This window comes from Phodopus roborovskii, unplaced genomic scaffold, assembly GCF_943737965.1.
Source record: "Phodopus roborovskii unplaced genomic scaffold, PHOROB, whole genome shotgun sequence".
Lineage (NCBI taxonomy): Eukaryota > Metazoa > Chordata > Mammalia > Rodentia > Cricetidae > Phodopus > Phodopus roborovskii.
Window position 1 is genome coordinate 34150 of NW_026126105.1, and position 22105 is coordinate 56254.

Consider the following 22105-nt stretch of genomic DNA (forward strand, 5'->3'; position numbering starts at 1 on the left):
GCAAGAGAACAGGCTCCCTTTTGGGTTTCTGCCTCAGAGACATGGAAGATAAAGAAAACATGCCTTCTTGTTGTTTGTGCCTCAAGATTTTAAAAACTGCCCAGCCCCCAAACTTCATACGATCCTTCTAGTCCAGGCCATTTCCTGTGAAATGAGCAGGCTTTTTACCCATCGCTCCTACCCTGTGCAGGGCTTCAGTACAAACCCCAAAGCAGTGAAGTCAAAGCAACATGCAGTGCAATCTCTCAAACAGGACTCAGAGAGCCTGAGCTCTGGAAGCTGTCTTCTCTCCGGTGTTCACCCCTGCGGTGGAAAACGACACCTCTTATTAGATGATACTTAGCTTGTCCACAGTTACACAGTTAGGATCTTAAGTATGCAAAAACTTTTCTCATGGAACCCAGGGGAATATTCCTGTTAACCAATTTCCTTCTAAGGAAACTGATTCTTATTTCAATTGCTCACCTCAGAGTCACCATAAGGGATCTGGAAAACTGTGGTGGTTCTCCTTCCTAGACCACACTGGTTTGTGCTCAGTTATAAAATGCAAATAGATGAATCTATGTGAAGATCTAAAGCACTGATTCTCAACCTCCCTAATGCTATGACCCTTTAATACAGTTCTTCATGTTGTAGTGATGCCCAACCATAAAATTATTTCATAACTGTTGTGAATCGTAATGTAAATATCTGATATGCAGGATGTCTGATATGTGACCCCTATGGGTGTTAAGACCCACAGGTTTAGAACCATTGTTCTAAAGTCCCTGAATCTAATCTTGGGAGGCATCTATCGGGGGGAGGGGGGAGACACTTGTCTGGAAGAGCTGGATCTTCATCATGAAGTTTCAGTGGAGAGGGCAACTTTCCCAGAATTGAGCAGAAGGGCAGCAAGCCCTAGGCTTAGCAGGTCTCCTAGGGACTGTAACCTTGCATTCTATTTCTGTCAAATGGAGGGGAACGTCTCCTGAGCTATGAACTCTTTTATTGCATGAAGTGCTGTCCTTTGTGCTTCCTGTAACACATCCTGGCACAAGAATATTAGTGAAAAGAGTTTATTTATATTTTCTTGGTGCATGGTCCTACATACAAACTGCCAAAGAGGGCTATTGGAAGAACTGAGCAGTAACTTTGAAGAAACTCTGAAATAGAAAGTCACTTTTCCTGTAATCTATTTATCAGGCATTATAATATCTTCTGATTCAGAGATAGGTACCAAGGACAAGAAGTGTAAGTTAATGCTTTCTATAAAGATCTTTTATGTATACAGATGCTTATCAGTGTACCTAGGTTTATGTGCAGCTAAGACCATCACAGATTGAAAATACCATGTGTTGCACTGCCAGACAAACTAAGAAACAAGGAAGACCCTAAGAGAGACATACATGGTTCCTCGAAGAAGGAGAAAGGGACAAGATCTTCGGAGAAAATTGGGAGCATGGGGGGAGGGGAGAGGGAGTTAGGAGTATGAGAAGGGGAAAAGGGGAGGGCAGAGGAGGACATGAGGGAGCAGGAAGATTAAATCAGGGGAAGAATAGAGGAGAGCAAGAAGAGATACCATAATAGAGGGAGCCATTATAGATTTAAGAAGAAATCTGACACTAGGGAAAAATCTCAGAGATCTACAAGGATGACCCCATCTAAGAATAAGCAAAGTGTAGAGGCTACCTTAAATTCCCTTCCCTGAAAATGAGATTGACTACCTTATATGTCATCCTAGAGGCTTCATCTAGTAGCTGATGGAAGCAGAAGCAGACACCCACAGCTAAACTCTAGCCGAACTCCTGGAATCCAGTTGCAGAAAGGGAGCAGTGATGATGAGCAAAGGGGTCAAGACCAGGCTGGGGAAACCCACAGAAACAGCTGACCTGAACAAGGGGGAGCTCATGGACCCCAGTCTGATAGCTAGGAAACCAGCATAGGACCAACTTAGCCTCTTGGAGCCTTAGCAGTGTCTTTTGTTAATTGAAAAGTAAAAGTCCTGTCTGTGATGAACACTGAATCACAGTGAAGACTGTTTCTAACGTAACAAATCAGTTAATATTTTTTTTTAAAAAACTTTCCAGAGGTGGGAAAGCCATACTTGTTCAGTGGAAACAAAACTTCAAACTTGGACTGGACCTGGGTGTTAGGAGGACTGGGCAGTCTGTGAGGCCTCTGGTAGTGGATCAGCATTTATCTCTAGTTTACTAATGGACTTTGGAAGCTCGTTCCACATAGAGGGATACTCTCTCAGCCTAGACACATGGGGGAGGGCCTAGGCCCTGCTCCAAATGATGGAACAGACTTTGAAGATCTCCCATGGAAGTCCTCACCCCCCACCTGGGGAGCAGAAGGAAATGGGTTAGTGGTTTGGGTGGGGACAGGGGAGTAAATGAGGGTGAGGGAACTGGGATTGATATATAAAACATTTTTTTTTCAAATTTAAACCACAAAATATTATCAGAAAAGGAAAAATAATATACCTAACCACATCATGTTGCTTAGCTACAAAGTCCACTGTGGAGTCAAGGTGTCTTGTGACTGGGTACCTGGCTGCAAGCTACAGACCACATCAAAGTAGGTCAGCATCTCCAGTATTAGAACTCATAGCTCTACCACAGCAAAAGGGCAAAGTCCAAGTTTGAAGTTTTGTTCACACTGAACGAGTATGGCTTTCCCACCTCTGGAAAGTTTTTTTTAAAAAAGTATTAGCCAATTTGTTACATTAGAAACAGTCTTCACTTTGATTCAGTGTTCATCACAGACAGGACTTTTACTTTTAAATTAACAAAAGACACTGCTAAGTCTCCAAGAGGCGAAGTGTTTGATCTGAGCTCAGGTCTATCAAAGCCGGATTACATTATTTACGCTCCCTCTCCCTTGCTCTTAAGAATAATAGCTCTCTCTCCACTTCAGCTCCCAAGGTTAGACTCTAATTGATCCCCTAGAGATTGATGTGAAAAGAATTTATATTTCTTTAACTCCCTATCCCACCTACCAACAATGAATTGTTTTTTCTATGTGGACATCAGGCCAGTGTGTGCCCCTTGTGACAAGACTTATGAAGTGCTCAGGGGAGAAGGCTAGCAGAGGAATAATTGGAGCCCAAGTTACCTAGACTTTTAAATAACAGAGACGCAGAGACATTGTGGAAGTGGTGAAGGGCAGGGGGAGGGCTGAAGATTTTCCTAGAGCTGAAATGGAAGCTGCAAAGATGGATGGAAAGGGAAGAAGCAGAAATCATGGAAGAAGTGACAACAATATCTTTAGAGCACCAAGTTCTCAACCTGTGAGTTGTGACCCTTTTGAGGCATCAAAGGACCCTTTCATGGGGTTAGCGTATCACATATGCTGTATAGCAGATATTTACGTTGAGAGACATAACAGTAGCAAAATCACAGTTAGGAAGTAGCAACAAAAATAATTTTATGAGGAATTGTATTAAAGGGTGAGAACCACTGTCTTAGAGCTGTGGCACAGGGGTAGGTCAAAAAGTTTTCCTGCCCATTACTCTGCTCCTCTGTGCAGGTGCTGAGGCAGTGTGCTCAGTGTGGTAGAGACTTTAGGTCCTGAAAGGTTAGTGAGGGCAGGAGCTTGTCTTGTACAAAGAGAACCAGCCTGATGGAAAATCCTCCAAGCCATCAGCCACTGAGGCCAACACTATAGGCTGTACCTAAATTATTCTATCCCTCATAATATCTTTTCCTCTAAGATGTGTTGAAATGTTCTAATTGCCTGTGTCCCACTTTTCTGTGTTCAGGGAACGTATCAGAGAAAAGAGAATGGCTCTTAAGTCCTTGAGAGATATTCTTGAGAGATAAAATGCACATATTTACAACTGTAATTCAGTTTTAGTAACTGTACTAAAAATGGAAGTAGGCGTCCTATGGCAGGATGTTGCCTAGAAGAAATAGTAAAGATGACATCCTGAGCTTTCTCAAACAGGCATTTGAATGAAAAGATTGGGCCATCCCAGAGACATGGTCTTATGCTACTAGAAGCTTTGTTAGTGTTAATTAAGCATCCTCGTGCAGAGTTTGGAGGGAGTTGTCATGTATTGAATGTTGCAGTTCAAAGGACACTAAGCAAACTACAAGCAGGCATTCATTTCTCACCAAAACGTATAGCTCCACCCTGGGAGGAAGAATTCTTGATACAAACTAAACAGGACATTATTCAAAGAGCAGAAAATTATCTCAAACTTCAGTATAGATTTATGAGGACCAATACATCTTGACAACACAGACTCTCCCAATCTGTCAATACTAAGGGATGTCTTTTCTAACAGGCACTCACGTGAAATGCCAAGCGCAGTCATATCTAGTCTATATGATACCTCTTGAGAGTTGTACTCTGGAAACCCATCTCCTTATGTTCCCTATAAGTTACTGCACCTGGTGTGGATACATGCTCGTCACTTAGCAGGGTACAGGCAACAGGATGCCCACGAGTTCCTCATTGCTGCCCTAGATGTCCTGCATAGGCACTGCAAAGGTGATGATGTTGGCAAGGTGGCCAGCAATCCTAACCACTGTAACTGCATCATAGACCAAATCTTCACAGGTGGCCTGCAGTCAGACGTCACCTGTCAAGCCTGCCATGGTGTTTCTACCACTGTAGACCCATGCTGGGATACCAGTCTGGACTTGCCTGGCTCTTGCACATCCTTCTGGCCTATGAGTCCAGGGAGGGAGAGCAGTGTGAATGGGGAAAGCCACATACCAGGCATTACTACCCTCAAAGACTGCTTGCGAAGGTTTACAAGGCCAGAGCACTTAGGAAGCAGTGCCAAAATCAAATGTGGTAGTTGCCAAAGCTACCAAGAATCTACCAAACAGCTCACTATGAAGAAGTTACCAGTTGTTGCCTGCTTTCATTTCAAACTGTTTGAACACTCAGCTGGATATGACACCATTTATGGCGTTAAGTAAAGAGACCTGAATAAATAGACAGTTGCAGCTACCAAGCAATAGTGGTTAATCACCAAGAACCTTGGAGAATGGGCACTACACACCAACTTCATTCACCACCACAGGGACCAGTGGTTCAAGTGTGATGATGCCGTCATCACCAAGGCCAGTATTAAAGATGTGCTGAACAGTGAAGGGTATTTACTGTTCTATCATAAACAGGTCCTGGAACATGAACAACTTGATGCAACATACACACACACACACACACACACACACACACACACACACACAGTGAGATATCCATCCTACCCGCACCTGTTGCACTGACCACGCCCATTGGGGTATGGGGACAGGTGCAGGCAAGACCTGTGGGGACTAGGTCTGGGGTCCCGGACCCCAGCTTGCTCTCTTACTTCCTGGTGGGAGACAGAGCATCCTTGGGTCGGGAGCCAGCATTGGCCATCTGTTTCTGATGTAAGTGATTTCTCCCCGAATAAACATCCATCAGCCAATATTTTGCCCTGGGATCTTATTTCCCACACATTACATACATACATACATACATACATACATACATACATATAAATAAATGAAACGAAAAAGAAATTTAAATGTGAAGGAAATAAATACACAGTTTTTTAAAGCCACACAAAGACATACCTAAAATGACAGCAAGTACCAGGATGTAATAACCTATTAAACACAAACCAGGATGTTGTGGGATATTATTTTAACCAGGCAAAGATGTGTTACATTTGTTTATGCCACATTTGTTTAATGACATAAGGATGTGTGTTCATTTATGTAAAGATGTGTTGAATTTGTTTGGTCTTGCCTGCCTCAGGTACCTGATTGTTGTAATAAAGAGCTGAATGGCCTTTGGCTAGGCAGGAGAAAAGATAGGCAGGCTGCCAGACAGAGAATAAATAGGAGGAGAAATCTAGGTTTGGGGAAGGAAGAGTGAGAGAGAAGGAGGAGAGAACAAGGAACATGTCTGAAACAAGAAGCCAGGCAGCTGCCAGACAAACAGACACAAGAGACAGTGAACGAAAGATATACAGAAAAGAATAAATAAAAATCCCCAAGGCAAAATATAGATGAAGAGAAACAGTTTAAGTTAAAAGAGCTAGCTAGAAAAGAGGCTAAGCTAGGCCAAGCATGATTTGGGAGTTGGGTGGTGGCCTAAAAGAAATAGCCTGGTACACCAGGAAAAATCAGAGCAAGAAATAACCAGTGATCAGTGTCTACATGCAGTTAAATATATAAAGGTGGTAGGGGCTACTTCATCACCATTAGTGCATCAAAAGCTATGTGACAGTTACTTTTTTATTTTAAAGGAAAATAATGGAATCAAATCTTTAAAAAAAAATCAGGCCTTCCCTATTTTAATGGTGGAAACATGTACAAAGCATTTTCTACCATACCTGTGTCATATGCTGAATTCAGCATGAATAGCAGCTTAAGCAGGGTTTAATTTTTCATTTTTCTACAGCTTCACATTGATTATGTGAAGGTTTATAATATGAATTTCTATTCCTCACCTTGCATTTCAGATGAACTGACAATAAGGATATTCTATCTTTAAAGCAATAAACTGCAAAAAAAAAAAATCTCACCACTTCCTTAAAAGACCCAAACAGTGGAAATGGTAAAATCAATGAGCCCATACTGGCACTACAGGACAATTCAGAGAAATTATCAGTGGACGAAAAATGTAAGAAGTCTTCAGATGAGGGGCAGGAGATGGAGCCAGGACCGCTTGTTCTGGTAAACCAAGGAAGTCCTAGTCTACGATGAGAAAAAGATTATTCCAAATAGAGACCTGGTTGCAAGAGGGTTCTGTGCCCTGAAGAGATAATTGCTTTGCTGCATCAAATTGGGTTACAGCTAGACTTTACCTAGCAGGAACCTCTGGTAGGTCTGCTCCTAAAGAAAAATTCAGTTAAAAAGTGACTATTGGGAAGAGAATGAATTTATCATATTGAACTGCTGTGAAGTTCCATCAGAATGGAGATGCAGTTCAAAATAGCAGAGGCAAATTTGCATTGCTCTAGGCACATAGAATGTCAAACTATCAAAGAGTTGGTGGGCACAAAAGCATGTGTTCTACTCTTGAGTGCTCTAGGCACATAGAATGTCAAACTATCAAAGAGTTGGTGGGCACAAAAGCATGTGTTCTACTCTTGAGTGCATACACTCTTGATGGCATCCATGACTATGTGCAATCTGACATAACTCAATATACAAAACTAAGTTCAGCTTTAAGCAATGGGTGCCCGGAGTGCAGCACTGTCTGTGGACTGGAGTGCAGCCAGTATGTTCCACTTAGAAATCATAATGCCTTCATGGGAGTTGTCTGAGTGGCCATGGCTACTTCTCCTAATGTCAGGCCAAGATTTTAACCTTTCTCTTCACTACATATATTCCAAAATGTGAGAAAAATCTCTTTTCAAGTTCCCTTACAGATCTGAGAAGTTTGAAGGAAGGGGGAAATGCATGGAAACTAAACAGTGGGACTCAAAAAACACATGTATCACTACGTATTAAATGGAGTAGATTATTTCCACATGATGAAATGGGTCTTTTCATGAGAAGTTGAAAACACAGGGAACTATACACTGAAAGGTTCTCAATTTACACACACACACACACCATCAACACTTGAGAGGATAAGCCAAAGAAGAGTGGCATGGGTTATAGGCTAGCATGGGATACTGGATTCCAGGCCAGCCTGGACAAAAGAGTAAGATCCTGTCTAAAACAAATACAAAACCAAAATAAATAAATAAATAAACAAGTTCACATTGTAAAGAAAAATATAACATCTTACTATTTTCTTTTAATGAAAATTCCTTCTCTGCACAGATCATATCTGGAAGACACGCCAAACAGATTCTTTCCACATAGATTGACAGTAAACTAAACAAACAATGACAGAGAAATCAGTTTTACTGTACAGAACAAGTCAGAGGACTGGGATATTCAATAAACTCATCAAGGACTTGGTACTGATTAAAAAAAAAAAAACTGGTCCTAAATTCATGTGCCCAGTGATATGGGATGTCCTTCTGTATGCTGTGTTGCTTTTATTAGGTGAGAAATAAAGCTGACTTGGCCAATGGCCAAGCAGAATATAACTAATCCAAACAGAGTTAAGGAAAGAAAGAAGACAGAGTCAGAGAGAAGCCATGTAGCTACCACAGGGGTAAGATACTAGAACATTATCAGTAAGCAAGGGTGATATAGTGATACACTGATTATTTAAAATTGGTTAATTTATAAGAGAGAGCTGGCCAATAATGTGCCTGAGCCATTGACCAAACAATTATATTTAATATTGACCTCTGAATGATTATTTCATAAGTGACTGTGGGGACCCTGCTAGCAGGAGAGAAACTGATCCAGGAGATCCAGGGGGACAGAAAAAAAGAAAAAAAGAAAGAAAAAACATTCAGATACACTCCAGCTCTGATTTCACTGACTGTTCCTTTCCAGTAGCCATCTCCTTTCTACACACACACACACACACACACACAGAGAGAGAGAGAGAGAGAGAGAGAGAGAGAGAGAGAGAGAGAGAGAGAGAGAGAGAGAGGAGTCTTGGCCTCACTGGGTGAAGTTCTGCTGGCAATGCTTTTGCCAGTGACACACTGCCCCACCACACAGAGTTCATGCACTAGATAAAGCCACATCCGATTCCACCAACTCCACCAAAATGCTGGGAGATGTCAAAGTCTGTGAGCCCCACAGGGTCATTTCCTCAGTTGCATTACAGATGGAGACTCTGTCAAGCACATGTTTCATCCCTTCTAAACAAGTACCGAGTATCCATTTGCCCTTTAAGAAATAAGAGCACACGGCACAGGAGGGGCTGCAGCAGGCTCAACAGTTAGGAGCACTTGCTGCTCTTCCAGAGGAACCAAGTTAGGTTGCCAGCACCCACAGCAAGCAGATGGCGACCACCTGTAACTCAGTTCCAGAGGATCCCACGCCCTCTGCTAGCCCCTCGTGTACAGCACACATGGCATGCACGTCTGCACACACACAAATTAAAACATGGCTTTTTAAAAAAACCACATGTAAAATCTTTTCCATCACATATTCCTTCAACATGCATTTATTAAATGCCACTCTCACCTGCTGCTGCTTGAAACACACTTAGAGGCAAAGCCTGTGCTTGCTATGCAGTAAAGGCTTTTCATTGAATTCACACAACTCTCTGTAGACAGTACTTGAGTTACATCGACTTTAAAGAGGTGGGGGTGGGGGAGGCAGGCTCTGAGCAAGTTCACGCTTCAAGTGACACAAGAAAAGCAGAATGCCTAGCCATGGGGCCTCCCTTGGGGGAGCAAGGACTGACTCATTACTCTTTGGAGCAGGCCAAAATAAACTTCAGCGAGGAAGACGCCTGTGAGCAAACAGGTGGAACTTAGATAGCACAGAATGGAGGGAAGGCGTCTCAGGCAGAGGAATCTGAGCAAGAAGAAGGAGTGGACAAAGGGCAGAGTGTGCACCGGGGGAAACGAAGCAGGTATGCTAGCTCGCTGGCCTGGAAAGCGAAGATCCAACTGCACTGGACCATCTCTCTGCTCCCCATTCCCATCCATTGTCTGAAGCCTGCCAGTGGTCTCCCTTCAAATGCCTTTCTGTCTCTCAGTCCCCATGGCAACAGCCTTAAAGCTCACTTTCATCCAGCTGCTTCTTATTCTAATTGCTTCCTCTGTGGCCTGCCAGGAAGTATTCAGCCCCTCCGTGAGGCTGCGCACATCTAAGTCTGATCTTCTCGGTGCCCCGCTTAATTGCCCAGGCCAACCAGCAGCACTGTACAGGCTCTGCGCCTCTTGAGCCCTGCTAGAGGGCTTTGCACTCCCATCTCCTCCCCTCACCCACCGCTTTGGTCATTAAGTCTATTATTCGGGTCCCTCATGGGCCCACGAATTAATTAGCCACACATAAACGCCTTCTGAAAAAACCTAGGGGAGAATGAATGTGCTGCGTAAGCCAAGACAGCTAAGGAGCGCAGGGGTCAGCTGACCCCTTGCAAGACTATGCTCTGCAGCGCCCCTCCCCCTCCCCCTCAGCCAGCCTTTGGTGAGAATGGAGGGGCCTACTGCTTGCGAAAGTCTAAAGAGAAAAATATAAAATGAAAAGATTGGTCACCATTCCTTTCATTGTTGTTCAATCTGCTTCCCTACTCTTTCCCTAGACTCTCCCTTGCCTGCCAACCACCCACTCTCTTTGCCTGCCAAGGGAAGCTGGTAAATGAAAACTGCCCACACATCCTCTATGGAAGCCAGATCCGCAGTGCTACAAGTGGGGTGGGGCGAGTTCTTCCTAGTGGAGTTGTGGGATATAGGCTGCCAGAAAGGAACTCAGGAGGGTTCCAAGGCAAGCACAGCTAGCTGGAAATCTGCTGCGTGTGAGAGAATCACATTCGCTGAAGGTGATATTTTGTTGCCAGTTACAGAGATCTTGTTAGTATCTTCTGTGGAGATGGCAGCAATGGTGGCCTCAGCTGGAACAGCATAGGGAGGGAAGGTGCCGGTAGATGTGGTAGAGACATAGGTGCTTGAAGCCACAACTTGCTGAGGCTGCTTTATTGTACACTGTGTAACTGTTTCCCTCTGCCTTTCAATTTGATGTAACTTCGGCACACCCACTTCTCATGAGTGTGTGAATTCCATTCCCCTTTCCCAACCTAGGACGGGATACAAGCTACAAAAATAAAATAGTGGACCTTATTGAAAACCATAGAAGCAAGCGAATTGGCCTGTTTCCAATAATACATGGGTTCTGATGGCTTCAGGCAGCCAAATGGCTTCTAGGACATTTTTGGACTTCCTTGGCTCAAGTAGCTTGGAGATGTCAAACAACCTGTAGGTAGTGAATCTCAATTCAAATCGTTTTCTCCCAACACCCTCAGGACCATAGGGCAGGGTCCTAACATGTGAACACTGAGATCTTTATAAGGATTGAGCACCTCCTACATGGGTTGAACCATCTTGAGAGAGTACCACAGCTTTGCAGAGAACAAGCACTTGGGGGACGCTAACCTACTACATGGAAGCAGTCACTTGGCAGGATCCCAGTGTGCAGCAGAACACTGGATATGTGGATGTGTGGAGACTTGAATATTTACCTGTATGGGTCTCAATCCATCATAGATCTATACTGCCTAGTAGCAGGCCCTAACAACTGAGAGGGCTTAAGCAAGATACAACCACTTGCTAAGGCTCCTTTTACACCCCCAGAAGCCAAGGCAATTTGTAGAGCCAGAGCATACTACAGACTTCAAGTCCACCCAAATACTTCAGAGACTCCAAACACCTTTGTCCAAGGTTGGAGGAAATGTGAGGCCCCAAGCACTTCCAATACTACAGATACATCCACAGGCTATACTGTTTCAAGAGATCAAAGTACATCCAAACATCTAAGCAGACTAAGTGACCCTAGCAAGCCAAAGACAGCACTTCTGAGATCTCAAGTACTCTGTACACTCAATTCACGTCCAAGGACCCCAGCACCTTGAAAGCCTCAAAGGTTTCTAAGGACCAGGAGGCCTCCAGGACCTCAAAACATATGAGCAACTCCAAGGTCACAAGAACCTTAGTCTCCCAACATCCTTAAGGCCCACATCACTTCAAAGGATTCCAGAATCTCCGAGGCTTCAAGCACTTTGGAGGGCACCTGTACCTCTCAGGAGCTAAGTAGCACAGAGCATCTTAAACCTCTCAGAAACAGTAAATGCCCTGAAGCCATTAAGCAACTCAAAGATACCAAACATATCAATGTCTTGTACCATCTTTAAAAGTCTGAACTGTATGAAAAGCCTTCCACTTAAAAAGCCCTCTGCATATTGAAAGCCTGGAGTACCTCGATGGATCCAAATACCTTCCTCTTCAAGTCCCCTAGCACTCTGAATTTCCTGATCAGTCGAGTCTGAATTTGTTAGTACTTCAGAAGTTTCTGTAAGCCCAGAACAACCCAGAACTTCACAGATCCCTAGCTCTTCAGAGGTATCACATATCTCTCAGAAACCAGCACTTTTAAAGGCTTGGGTGTGACTTGGGGAACCCTAAAAAACTAAGATTCCCAAGCATCATCAAATCTAAGAACTTCAAAAATCATCACCCAACCATGAAGTTAGATATTAATTTGGTGATGGGCACCTGTGCTAAAGAAAGGCTTATCTTTGAGGTTTTGTAGAAAGTAGGGATGTGGATCAGAAAGAAGTACAGACTATACAATTGGGTGAATGACTCTCTCTAGTACACCAGAATGTGTGTTATTTGGAGATCAAGACCAATAAGGAAAATAACCATGCCAAGTTTTAAAAGAAAAAATTGAGTAAAGCCTATAACAGATACCCTAGGACTAGCCCCCAAGGTCAGACCAGAGCAAACCAAAGCACTGACTCATATCTTCCTGAGTCCATGTGCATGCCTAATTTCAAATTTTTAGAGATGTTTGTGCAAAAGATGGTTCCAATGTCATTGGCACTTCTAGTAATACTAAGAACAACAGAGCCTACAGCTATAAGCATTACTTGATGGGGACAGTTAAACAGAAAATCAGAGGAATCCCAAGGGGACATGTGTTACTGATATGGAAGAGGAAACAGGAAACAAAGTATTTAGTATTGGTATTTAGTATTGTGTAGGTAACTTTAAGATTAAAGTCTTATTAAATATTGCAATGTTTGGTTTTTCAAGACAGGGTTTCTCTGTGTAGCTTTGGAGCCTATCCTGGCATTTGCTCTGTAGACCAGGCTGGATTTGAACTCACAGAGATCTGCCTGCCTATGCCTCCCAAGAGGCATGTACCGCCACCATCCAGCCCTACATATTGTAATTTTAAACCTTTTTACATATTTGAGGTTCACAATTTTTAAACTGACATTTCTCATTCCAACTGCCTGCTCACCAACCCAGCAACTGCTTCCAAATTACCACACACTTAGTATTATTATAAATGCTCAGCCAATAGGTCAGACTTATTAGTAACTAACTCCTATTTTAAGCTAACCTTTATTTCTTATTTACACTCTGCCATGTGTGGTACCTTTATTAGCATGGCATGTTCATCTCCTTTTACCTCTGTGTCTCCTTGCATCTCTTCTGATTCCACCATTCTCCTTAGTTTGGTTACCCCACCTATACTTCCTGCCTGGCTACTGGCCAATCAGCATTTTATTATACCAGTTTAAGTGACAAGTCTTTACAGCTTGCAAGAGGATTATTCCATAGCACTCATATTCATCAGTTCAACTTTAGTAAAGGATCAAAGTCATAAGTTTAGAAAATTTTTAATATTAGTTTTCTTATTGATGTAAATATTTAACAAGTGTTTGAACAGTTCTTTATACTATACAATATTATGTGTATCATATGTGTGTGTGACTTCAAGCAACTGTGTTCTATGTATTTTGATGGATTCACCATTAAAATAGCTGAGTCATAAATAAGGAACAACATGAGATAAAAACAAAACTCACTTATATATGATCCACATATATTACTTGTGTTTGCTGCATATATGCTTTCTGCTATAATGGACTCTATATATGCTCACTCCCACATAAATGTCCATATATAAAAATTCAAACCCAGAATCTATGTATGAGAAAGGGCATGCAATATTTGTCTTTCTGAGCTCATTTAATGTAATTTATTTCTGAGCTCATTCAAGTGCTTTCAGTTCCATCCATATTTGTTTTGCTAATTTCATTTTTCTTTACAGATGAATAAAGTTCCACTGTATCACAGTTTCATTATCCATTCATCAGGTGATAGACAACTAGACTGTTTTCATGGCCTAGCTATTGTAAATAGAGCAGCAATGAATATGGATGGACATGTGCCTCTGTATAAGATAGAGTCCTTTGGGGCATATACCCAAGAACTGAATAGTTAGGTCATATGGTAAGTCTATTCCTAGTTTTCTGAAGTACTGCTGCACTGATTTTCACTGTGCTGAACTAATTTTGTACTCCCACAAACAATGCATGGGGGTTTTCTGTTCCTGCATCCTAGCTAGCATTTGTTGTCTTTTGTTTTCTTAATTTTAGCTATTCTGCCTCTAAGATGAAATCTCAAAATAGCTTTAATTGTCATTTCCCTGATGGCTAAGACTGGTAGCATATTTTAAAATATCTCTTACCCAATTGTATTGCTTCTTCTGAGAACTCTGCTTAGTTTTTACATTTTTTATAGCACAATTTTAATTGGCTTTTTTTTTGGTATTTAGTGTTTTTCTCCAGTTCCTTGTATATTTTAGACACTAATCCTCTGTTAGACATTTAGCTGGCAAACAATTTTCCAACTCTGTAGGCTGCCTCTTCAATCAATTGACAGTGCTTTTTGCATTACAGAAACTTTAATTTCACAAAGATCTGTTTGTCAATTGTTCTTATTTCCTGGGTGACCAAAAATCGATTCAGGGAGTTCTTGCTCTAGTTTGTATCCTAAAGTGTATTTCTTACTCTTCTGGAAGTGTCAGGGTTTCGAGACTAACAATGAAATTTTAGATCTGTTTGGAATTAATTTTTGTGCAGAGTAAGATATAAGATCTTATTTATTATATATGTAGATACCTAGTTTCCCAGCATGATTTGTCAAACAAGTTATCTTCCCTCTCATGTATACTTTTGGCATCTTTGTCAAAAATCAAGTGCCTTTAGGTGCATGGACTTATATATGGGTTCTTAATTCTATGCTATTGATCAATGCATCTAATCTCTGACAGTACCATGCTGTTTTTACCACTATGGCAATGTAGTATAACAAGATCAAGAATGGTGGTTCTTTTTGGCAATCCAGAGTCTTTTGTGCTTCCATAAGAATTTTAATATTTCTGGGAAAGGGTTCTAGCTTCTCTGGGGTTGTGGATTATAGGCTGGGTATCTTTTGCTTTATGTCTGGTGTCCACTTATGAGTGAGTACGTAGTATATTTGTATTTCTGGGTTACCTCACTCAGGATGTTTTTTTCCTAGTTCTACCCATTTGTTTGCTTTTAGTAGGATAGTCATTTTCCACACTATTATCCTACCAATCCACGTGCATGGGAGGGCACTCCATCTTCTGGTATCTTTTTAAACAATTATTTATTGTTTTAAGATTTTTATTGTATGAGGCTTTCATTTTTTGTTGTTTTGTTTTGTTTTTTGTTTATTTTGGTTTTTTGTTTTGTTTTTTGTTTTTCAAGACAGAGTTTCTTTGTGTAACAGCCCTGGCTGTCCTTGAAATCACAAAGATCCATCTACCTCTGCCTCTCAAGTGCTGAGATTAAAGGTGTGGGCCACCACCACCTGGCAAGGCTTTCATTTTCTTGGTTAGGCTTATTCCAATATAGATGGATAGATAGATAGATAGATAGATAGATAGATAGATAGATAGATAGATAGATAGATATTGGCTGCTATGAGCAAAATTGTGTCTCTGGTTTCTTTCTCCTTCTGTTTTTCTTTGATGTTTAAGAAGGCTGTTGATTTGGATATGTAAATTTTGCAACATACCACTTTGCTGAAAGTGTTTATCAACTCTCAGAGTTTCCCAGTGGAGTTTCTAGTGTACAGAATCATGCCATCTGCAAATAGAAATACTTTGCTGTGATATAACATGATGACCAGAGCAACTTATAGAAGAAATAGTTTATTTTGGCTTACAGTTCCACAGGGATGAGAGTCCATCATGGCAATAAGGCATGGTAGTAGGTATGGTGGCAGGAACAGAAAGCTGAGGGCTCACGTCTTGAACTGAAAGAAGCAGACAAAGAAAACTAGAAGAAGGCAAAGGCCTTAAGCTCCTGAAGCCTAACCCCAGTGACATAATTCTTCCAGCAAGGCCATACCTCCTAAACTTCCTCAAACAGCACTACCAAAAGGGCCAAGTGTTCAAATATTGGAGTTTACCGGGGACCGGTCATTGAAACCACCTCAATGGGGTTGAATTGTTGGTTGAGATTTCTTGTTTTGTTCTTTAACTGAGGTTGCCTTTCTTCTTTCAATGTCCGGGAGGAATCAAGTTCTAATACAGTTGTGGAGGTGATTTTATCTGTTAAACCAAGGTTCCAGCAATAGAATCTATCTCAAATCTGTTCCTAGGAGTTAAGTACAATCATTAGCAGTTCTAATATTCAGTAGTTAATTCACTCTAATAACATAGTTGCAGGTTACTACAAAACAGACACTTGTTAGTTACTGAATAGTTAAGGGAGAAAAGGGATGGGTGTATTTAAAGGAAAAGAAAAGAAAAGGAGGTAATCAATCATTGTAAGACTGTCACATGATAAGTATTAGGTTGTGAGGAGGGAATGGGGATAATTGAAGCTAAGGAACAAATAGGGTGAATTTATGGGAGTTGTGGTTAGTGGTAAACTAAAGAAAGGGGGTAAAAATATGTATCCACAAATCATAAACCAAGTAAGCCTGTGGGAATTGGGTGATATAGCAATAACAGGAATGAGTACAGAAAAACATAAATGAAGAAAAAAGGAAAAATGAAAACTGAAAAGAAAATAGAAAATGAGAAATAAAACTAAAAGGCATGAACAGTAGGGGACAGTGTTGGCCTGCTTCAATGGCCTCCTGTACCATATATATATATATATATATATATATATATATATATATATATATACACACACACACATACACACACACACACACATATATATATATATATATATATATATATATATATATATATATATACACACACACACACACAAATGAAGGAGGAGACCTGGCTGGAGAAATAACATAATGGAACAGAAAAAAAAGAACAGCTGTAGTAGGGAGGAAGAACAAAATGGACTAAGAAGAAAATAAGATCACTGGTCTGAATGTTGATTTCATCTCCTGGGTGATGAACTGCTTTGTCTCCCAGGTCTTGGTCCAGGCCTTATTCCATGTTCCTGTTTAACAGACCTGTTCTTCATTGGGGGCTACAAGCTTCACTTGGATATGGAGTTCTGAACTATGCTCTCTGGGTTGTGGGTAGCTGAAGCAACTACACCTGGCTGTTATTGCTATCTTCCGAGAGTGTCAGGAGAAGCTGGTGGGTGTGCTGTGTCCAAAGCTGACAGTGTTCGCGCAGATTCACATTTCTCTTTTGAAACAGTGATGTTGGAGCTGAGAATCTCTACTAGCACCACCTCTATAGATGGCCCATTATGAGTCTGTGATGCCAGTTTTCCCAGAGGAAAGAACCTATACAGCGGCTGCAGTGGCTTTTGCTAAACTTCCAGCACCAATTCTAGCCTGATGGTTAAAAACTGTCTATGGCTGTGACTGTAGGAGAGGATTTTGGAGTGTTGATCTGGTTGTGGATAGGTAGCACATGGAGTAAAAATAAAATATGCCTGTTCCCATTCATTCCTACATGAAATCACATACTTCTTGAATGATTTAGATGAAGTGAAAATAAAAGATACCTGTTTTAATTAACTACTAATTGGAATCATTTATTCATTCTGATTTGGATTCTAGACTGCCATTGTTTCAAGAAAATTGTCTTCAGAAATGAACTTCCTGTGAGGAACCACAAGGAGAAAAGGAGGAGCAATAAGAATACACAGAGCTACGTCAATCTGAGTTCTCAAGGTAATATTGGGGTGCAGGAGTAAATCTGGAGTCACTGAGGGCAACATAGAAAATTAGGGAACGAGAAATTCCTCAATGAACTTTTCAGGTGCTGCTAGAGAGATATACATAGTGAGGAAGGAGGTGAGAGGAAGAGAGTCAGTATCTCACAGGCTGGGTGCCACAGCTTACAATACAGCAGTGATAATAAAATCAATAGCCATGATGAACTGGGACACTGGGGAGAAAGGCTCTGAAGCATGTGGTATTCCAAATGTGGGAGGAGCCTGAGAGAAGATTCCACCTGGAACTTCACACCAAGGACACTTATGAGTTTCTCAGGTGCCAGAGTTTCATGCTCTGCACACTGCTTAAAATGATCACTCACTGTATGTGTGCACACGTGTGTGTGGGGGTGTGTGTGTGTGTGAGGATGTGTGTATATGTGTGTTCAGGGTCAAGGTAATGTTGGGATTTCCCTTTCCCTTTGAGGACATGTGGTAAGTGCAGATGTGGAGATACAGGAGCCTCTTCCCCATTCTCCTCAGCTACCTGGCTGAGAAAGTGCAGGGAATGCTCCACATCTAGAACTGACCACATTTACCACAAGGAAAGTACTAAGGAAACAGACTGCAGCCTCCTTCTAGGGAACACAAAGGACAGGTGCTGACCCAAGCATGCCACATGAACCACAGAGGCCAAGATACATTCTACCCTGCTCCCCTACAATTTCACCTGGCTGGGAGCTGAGTACAAGGCCCAGTCACTGGGAACAGGGCAGGGAGGCAAATGATTTTTCTGTAAAGCCCAAACCCACAGCCTGCAGTCTACAGGCTAAGAAGGCTTCACCCAAAGCAGAGCCCATGAAACAAGCTTCAGCAGCTCCCAGCACATATGATGAGGACCTTCCAAGGTGCAGGAAGTGCCAGAGAATCAAGCAAGAGGCTTGTCCTTGCCTCTGAAGGTACTTGTTGGTCAGTCTACCTCAAGAGGTGGGCAGCCAGGGAATCCAGGAGAGGGCAGCAGGAGGCTTTCTGGGTCAGAGTGACTCAAGTGACAGGCCTGAGACAAGATCCCCGGTCTTTCTTCACATTCCCAGAGTTCTGAACTCTGTCTAGGTCACCCTACCACCTGTTATGGCTTGCCAGTGCATACTCACGGGGGCCTCTGTCTTCAAAGGAAACGTGAATGTTCAGCCTGCTGCCGCCAAACCCATGGAGGAGCACAGAATCTCCCCCCTTGCACAGAGGTTCCTCTAAGCAGACTCTGCACCCCAGGAAAGTCATCTAGGAATTAGAAGAGCCCGTGGCAGGTTTCTACTGCACTTCATGCTTTCCAGAGGAGTGTCACATTGTGTCCCTGCCAGGCCATGATGATCAGTAGACCAGTTTTACAGAAGTGCCAGCTAGCTCAGGGCTAGATGTGATTTATGTCCTTTTAAAACCTGCCTGAGTCTGTGACAGCTCCCTTGGGCATAAAGATCCAATGGCCTGATGAGGTTATCTGTGTGTACAGGCCAAGAGCATCATGAAGACCCCAGAGCAGAAGAATCCCAACACGGGAGAAAGAGCAGGCATATGCCTCCAGCTCCACTGTGCCAGACTTCACTGCTGGGATCCCAAAAGCTTCAGTAGGAAGTACTGTTCAGCTTGAATGTGGAAAGTGGGACTTGGGTGACCAGCTGTGCACAGGGGTAGGAACCTTCAAGGGGCTAGGCTCATCTCACTGCAGGTTGAGTCCTTCCAGAACACTGCTGAAGTACTTCAAAGTGACATGTCTGCTGGTGGAGTAAAAACTGAGGGGAGGGGTGGGGCAAGTTCCCAGTGGGGGTGAGATGAATGACAGGACTGGGAGAGAACCAGGAAAGGGGACTCGTGGAAGAGGGTGAGCAAAAGAGCATGCTCATTGTAATAATGACCCAAATTCTTTCAGCCTTGAATTCTGAGGAGATGAGACAGCAAGCTACCTGGCCTTGGTTCAGTAAATCTGAAGGTTGGGCTGGTCCCACCCCTGCAGCCTTTCAAAGAAAGCAGTGGGAATGCTGCAGTTTCAATTTGCAAGGATAAAGGACAAGGATTGAACACCTGGGGCCTGGAACACTCTGGAGGATTGGGCAACAAGGCCTTGTTAAGGGGAGAAAGAGGTAGAGAGAGGCAGGGAGAGACAAAGACTGGGCAGGAGAGGAATGGGGGATTCCCAAGGCTAGCAAGATTATCAAGTTGTCCTTTACTGAGTACGTAGAATACCAGGCACTTCGTGGACAATTTCCGCGCATTTTCTCTAATGTGTGTGTGTCACTATTTCGAGGTGGGGGGCCTGCAGGCCAGGTTGACCACAGCCCAAACTCATATCACTGCCAGAGACAGGCTTCTAGGATCCCAACAATGGTCATGGTAGGCTTGCATGGGAAAACAGACCCAGTCAAGATGAAGTGGGCTGCCTAATACTGCAAAGACAGACTTCTTCAGCAGGACACAGGGTCTCGACTCAGCCTTGCAGGGATACTCTGTGGTCAAAAGCCTTCAAGCCCAGGGCCATGGCAAAGAAGTTCATGCTGGACACAACCAGAGGGGTCAAAACATAAGGGCAATGCACCCTCCCTGGTGTTATCTGTGGATGTGCAGGGCAGAAGTGGCAGAGGTGCCATGCCCCACTCTAACCTCCACATATGGCAGAGGTGCCATGACCCTCAGCCCTCCAGATTTGGCAGAGGTGCCATGTCCCCCCCTCCCCTCCGGATGTTATCAAGGAGGCTGCTGATTCCTTTCCTGCTTGTCACTCCTCCACAATGACTACCTTATGTCATTTCACTGGAAAGGAGCTCAAGAGTTCACACACTGTGTATGAGTTACCTCAGGTATGAGTCCACTGGACCTGTGTGTTACACGGGTGAGCAAATCACAAGGTCCCTACTGCTCACCATCAATGGGAAGCATGGAAACAAGGAAATAGAAAGCAAAATGAGCACCTTTCCAGCAAGGAGTCACAGCTCCAGAAGAGAGTTGCCTTGGCTACATGTGGTACTGGTGGTGGGGAGGGATCTCAACCCAGTGCTGGGTGAGTCTGCTCAGAACTACCTGGAATGCAGCCACAGGGCCTGGAGGCTCAACTCAACACTTTAGGGAAGGCAAAGTAGACTCGCCTGGAAGAATGGTATTGTAGGAAAGAAAGGAAGAAGAGGAGGGGCTTTCCCTTGCTGATATGTAAAGTAAACATTGCTCTGAAATAAGGGACAATGCTCCAGTGCCAGAGAATGTTTACCATACTTAGTTAATGACAGAAAGGCGAACATCTGTGAGGGGCACTGCGCTGACAGTGAAAGAACAGGAGATGAACTCAGAGGAAGCCGTGACAGAACCCTGGCTTCCTTTAAAGAAGCAAGGCATTGGAAGGGACCTACCCCATGTCTGCAATGAAAGCATGAGGGGTTTGGTGGGAGGCACCCTGTGGGTTCAGTGGTGTGAGCCAGCAAGCCTTGTAGGTGGACCCCTCATGACTCAATATCCTCAGTGCACAGCAAATGCAGGCCGGGCATTTTAGAGCCAGAGAGAAGGCAGGAAGTCAGGCCAGAGATGGGCACTGAGACCTTCCTTCCTGGGAACACTCCATAGGGAGGGTATGGTGGCAACAACATAGGCTCTCTCTACATTTCAAGGAATATCTTCACAGATTTCCTGGGTGACTGCATGCTCAGGCTGGTTGCTCCATGCTCAGGCTGGCTGCTCCCTCCACTACATCATTCCCTCTCCCTCTGGAAGTTCCTAACATGTGCTCAGTATGGCCAGGCACAGGGAGTGCTGCACAGAGAACGGGTGTAACAGTTGGAGGATTGATCAGGAATTGAAGAGAGCACATGCTGGATCCAGCTGCTCCTTGGTACCCTTGTGAACTAACTAAGGGCTTGCAAAAGTAACTGCAGTTTCTGGGGATGCTGTCCTTATTAGGGTTATTACTGGTATGATGAACTGTGCTGTCTTGGGTAAGAAAATGTGTTTATATGGCTCACACTTCCAAACACAAGAGAAAGGCAGGACAGGACCACAAATAGGGCCCCAAAGTGGAGGCAGAAACTGATGCAGAGGCCAGGGAAGGGTTCTGCACAATACCTTGCTCTCCAAGGCTTGCTCGACCTGTTTTTTCCTTTTCTTTCTTTCTTTCTTCCTTCCTTCCTTCCTTCCTTTCTTTCTTTCTTTCTTCCTTCCTTTCTTCCTTTCTTTTTTTCTTTTCTTTTTTTTTTTGTTTACAGTACTAGAACACAGGTATCATCAACGACAACTGATTGGGCCCTCACATATCTATCCCTAATGAAGAAAATGACCTACAGGCTTCCCTTAATTCTGGTCTCCTGGAGGAATTTTCCCAAATGAAGTTCCCTCTTCTCAGATGACAACAGCTTGTGTCAAGTGAACACACAACTAGGAAGCATAAATGGTCTGTGCTGGAGATATGCAGGCAGCATCTGGTGCCACAACCTTGCCTGAGCAAGGCTGGGGGGTTGCAGGCTGCTCTACATGGAGAAGGACAGCAGATGATTAACATAACCCTGAGCAGGACAGCCTGAAGGAGCAGAAAGGACAGTTGTTTAGTAGCTGGACCAGAGGACACAAGGCATGAAAGAGCAAAACCAAG

General features: G+C 43.1%; 1 pseudogene; it reads left to right on the forward strand.

Moving 5' to 3' along the window:
* The window catches only part of LOC127218444 (ubiquitin carboxyl-terminal hydrolase 27-like), a 31510-nt pseudogene extending 14492 nt beyond the window's left edge, over positions 1–17018 (forward strand).
* The last annotated feature ends 5087 nt before the right edge of the window (positions 17019–22105 follow it).